This window comes from Melospiza melodia, chromosome 17 (genome assembly GCF_035770615.1).
Source record: "Melospiza melodia melodia isolate bMelMel2 chromosome 17, bMelMel2.pri, whole genome shotgun sequence".
NCBI classification, from domain to species: domain Eukaryota; kingdom Metazoa; phylum Chordata; class Aves; order Passeriformes; family Passerellidae; genus Melospiza; species Melospiza melodia.
In genome coordinates, this window is record NC_086210.1 from 9,325,116 (window position 1) to 9,329,860 (window position 4,745).

Sequence of the window (4,745 nt, forward strand, 5' to 3'; positions counted from 1 at the left end):
GCTCTCGCAACCACAATATTTTCCGGTACAGTCAATGGTGGACGAAGCGCTCTTGCCAAAACTGTCAATTCTGTATTTTTGTCCGCTGAGACAACGGTTGGATAAACTATGAGCCCAAGGATACTGCATTTATCTTGCCCAACTATCAAGAAATCTTGTTTTTTGTACGAATCCCCGCGGATACCCGTTGGTATCTCTGCATGATTTTCATCTAGAAAGCATACTAGTTTTGAAGCTGCCAATGCACACTGTGCCCCTGGTGGGAGGAGGTCTGGGTCGCTATGGAATCGACTGAGGGTTTTGCTGAGGCCATCTGCTTGTCGCTCACTGATGACTGCCCTGTCTGTTCTTGTGACACCGCCAGTACTTGTGTCTGAGCGCGCCGGCGATTTCCCGCTCTGATTCTGCTGTTTCCCAGATGCGGTAACGGATTTCCTTCCACGTCTGTCTGGGAATAACATTCTTTCACAGAGTGTCTTCCTTTTCTGCACCGTGCACAAATTGGCCTTTCCGCTTTCTGTGCTGGCGTTGGCGTATGTGTTCATGGACAATTCTTTCTCATGTGCCCAAACTCCCCACATTTGTAGCACTGTCCTCCTGGGGGATTGCTCTTCTTCTGCATCGTTGCAAGAACTTTGTTGATGTTCTCGTCCTGTTGATGGAGTATTTTTTCTAGTATTTTTTCTAATGTCTTATCCTCTGATTGCCTCTCTGAATGTCCCTTTATCTGTTCTTCCCATTCCTCTCTTAATTCGTTCTTCACAATCAATGCGACATGCTGAGGTGTCCCAACCTTGCTGCATGCCTCCACCATCTCTGCCAAGGATGGCCGTCCTGGCATGGCGCTAATCACTCGTTGACAATCCGGGTTGGCATTGCTGAAAGCTAAGCTCTCCAAGAGAGGCCTCTTCCCTTCTTCGATCGTCACCTGTCGATCCACGGCTTGCATGAGTTGATCGATGAACGACATGAATGGTTCTGCGGGACCCTGCCTGATGCAAGAGAACGGAACATCTGGAGCTCCTGTTGGTGTAATCTGCATGATTGCCATTCGTGCTGCTTCTTTTATGTCGCTTAACACTCTTCGTGGAAGTTGCACTGCTTGTTCCCCTGGGTTGTCATCTGGAAGATCCCCTGCTAACTGCCCTTCTGTGAGGTTCGCGTTTGGCCCACCTTGATATTTGTTCTGCAATTCAGAAAGATATTTTCTCCACCTTTTTTCCCAGACAAGACTCTGTGTGTCAGTGAGAATCATTGCCACAATACTTCGAATATCATATGGCGTGAGGTCATACGTGGTGAATGTCCCTCTTAGTAATTGTTTGAAGTATTGTGAATTCAGCCCAAAAGTTTGAGCCGCCTTCCCTAAGTCTTTAAGTGTCTCATGACCCATCCTTTCCTATCTTGGATTCTGTCCCTGGCCATCATATGTCACCGGCATTGTCAGATCTCCTGAACACGGAAATAAATGCTTTTCTTTTGCCAGCGCTTTTCTGATGCACTTCCAATCCATCTTCTTCACTGGCTCTTGAAATTCCTCTTCTTGAGACTCCATTGGGATTTGCATGAATAACGGTGTTGTGGATGTCATCAGTGATTCATCGTACCTCATTTTTCGCCTTGAGGTTTTTGGTCTCGCTCCTAAATCCAAACAGGAACCTCGAAGATCCTGTTGATATTTCTTTTTCGCTGTATCAAATGAATGCAAGAAGCTTTTTGCTGCTTCTGCTGCTGACAGCATCCATGCCGGAACACCTTCTGATGCTGTGATCCTTATGACATCTTCTCCTTGTTGCTGTGCTTCATCTGAACTTTCATCATCTTCGCGAAATCCCGAAGTTGACGGATAATCCATTTGTTGTGTTATCATTGTCTTCTTAGAAGTACTTTTCCTTTTGTATATTGTTGGGAAAAATTGCTGCATTGTTGCAGTCTCGCCACGAGATGGCGGTGTGGCTCCACCGAACAGATCTGGCATGTCGTGCACTTCTGTCATCCCCCCACGAAGTGGTGCTGTCACCAGCCTCCCTGGCTCGGATGACGGAATGAACTCGACTGCTCCTCTTCCGGTCGACTGCTGTGGCTGCGATCTCCTTTGACACCGAGTCTGCCTGGCTTTTAATTCAGCTGAAAATGGAGCTCGAACACCAGAACATCTCCCTTGAAGGGAAGAGACTTGGACTCCGAGGGTTGTGATTAAAGGCACCGAGTCTGGAGAGGGTGTGGAGCCCTGGGACATAGAATCCCGAGCACGGCCCCTCCTCGCCCGAGACGTCAAAGGGGACCTGGCCCGCCCCTGCCCACGCTCTGCTCTCCGCGCATGTGTGCTTTCTGAGCCGCTCCCTGTCTCTCCTGAGCTAATGTCACTCTCTCCCCCTCGTTTCACCTCCGAAATCTCCTCCCCTTGGTCTGTCCCCGACTCACTCTCCTCCCCCTCTGACGCTGTGTCTGCACCCCTCACCAGCCCGCCTCCCGCCAGCACCTGGGCCCGCTCCGTGATCCGAGCCGACCTCCGCACCAGGTCTGACGTCACAACCGCGCGCCTCCTCCGTCTCTCTACGGTGGCCCTTTGGGGCTGTACTGCTCCCCCCAATTCGCCGCCTGTGTCTAACGCTCCTGCGCTGGTTTGTGACTCCCCCCCCAGGTCTTTGCGAGACCTGCTCCTCCCGCGCGTCTCTGGCACCGTGCCGGCTGGACCAGCCGCCGCTCCCAGTGTTGTGCTGACAAAAGCTGCACCAGAACTCGCGTCTCCCGTTACCTCCTTACCCGCGCCCCCTGCCTGCACCACCGCAGCCTGGCCGCCCTGCTCTGCCGCTGTCGCGCCGCCGCGCCCGTCGTGAGAAAGCGCCCCTCCCGACCCCTTCTGTTTTCCCCCCTGCATCCCCCCTTCCGATCTCACGTCTGAGTCAGACCCTGACTCCCCTGTACTCTCTGAGGTTTCAGGATGTTTTAGGGATTTCCTGGGGTTTCTGGGTCTTGGAATCAGAGACTTTGATACTATTTCCTGCTCCCGTTCCTCGAGAGCCTTTTCCCCCAGCTACCTGAGGCCAGAGCTAATTTTTGCCGAGAGCTTTGCTGTCCCTCTCCTTCTTCTGAGGGTCCCGCAACTTCTCGTTGCTTTTCCAGTCTTTTCGACTGCACCGAAATGCCTTCTAGCATTATTCTTGCTGGCGAGAGCAGCTTTAACGCTGTCTCATCTTTTTTTGTTGCTAAGAGATATAAATGTCTGTTAATTTCCTGCCAAAAACATACATCGAATAGCAAACCTGTCTCTGAAAATGGATAATTGCGCCTCACCCATAATAATAACTGTTTTAACTCCTTCTTTGGGATCCCTTCCGTGTATGATTCAGCCACGCCTTGTAAGGCGGACAAAATTGCCAGCTGTTCCTGGGAGAGTGTGCCCCCCGTGTTCTTTTTTTTGACCTTCTCACCGAATCTGTTGTCAGAGCGGTCCAAAGGCTCCCGATCTCCGTCCAGCAAGTCACAGGAGATGGATCCAGAGGCGCCTTTATGGTTCCGATCCGGGCTGCTCTGCTACGAACTTTCTTCAGCAGAAGTTGAGAGATGTAATTCTCAGTGACTGCTGTTTTTTGCAGACTCTCCTGGCCGTTTTTTCTTTTCTTTTTTTTTTTTCTTTCTTCTGGCTTCTCTCCTCAGGAGTTATCAGTGCTCTCCTGGGAATTCGTCCAAGGCTGGAGCTGCCCTCTCGGCTCTTCAGCTCTTCAGGGCTGACACCCCCCCGTCTGGTGGGAGCAGCCCACGCAGCGGACGCCACTTGTTGGTTTCTCGGCTGTTTTAATGACCTGGAAAGGCTCAGGGATGGCCATGGGCAGCCCGCGCTCCAAAGGATGAAAAGAGGCTTCAGGAGTTTTCTCGGTCTTCAGTGTTTATTAGTTTTTTATCCAAAAGATTTTCTCTCGGCCGACAGAGGTCTGCACAGCACGCCAGCCATGAGCACACTAAGAGCCCCCAGGGCGGTCATTTATCTTTATAGCCAAAACTACGTATACAATATTTACCTATTTTCCCCAATACCTTTCAACCTTATTGACCAGTGCACTTTTAGTAATAACCAATCCCAAAGTGCCACCATCACCACAGAAGATGGAGGCTAAGAAGAAGGAGAAGAAGGACAGGACATGCCCCAATTCCTCCATCTTACTTCTCTAGACCCCCCTGTACAGAAATCCTAAACCCTGTGTTTCACACTCTGATTAACTTATCCCTTCACCATTTATCCCAGTGAGATCCTCCCATCCTCATACAGGTGTCGTCTCCCATGTAGGATCAAAGTCCAGCCACCAGACACTTCTGGCAACATTCCAGGACTCCCGAGCCCCCCAAGGGTGGTCTTGGTAACTCTGCACATCAGTCCTGAGGTGCTGAGATCCCACAAATCCCCTCCAAATCCCCTCAAAATCCCCTCAGGAACCCAAAATTTTCTCTAAATTTTCTCTAAATCCCTGAAGGAACCCCAAAATGTCCTCAAAACCTCCCCAAAATCCCTCAAAATTCCCCCAAATCCCCTCAATTTCCCTAAAATATCAAAATTCTCTTTAAATTCCTCTCAGAGTCCCAAAATTTCCTCAAATTCCCCCAAAATACCCTCAAAATCCCCAATAATCTCATCAAATTGCCCCAAAATCCCTTCACAGACCACAAGATGCCCCCAAAAATCACCTGAGAGACTTAAAATTTCCTCAAATTCCCCCCAGGAACCCAAAATTCCCTTAAAATGCCCC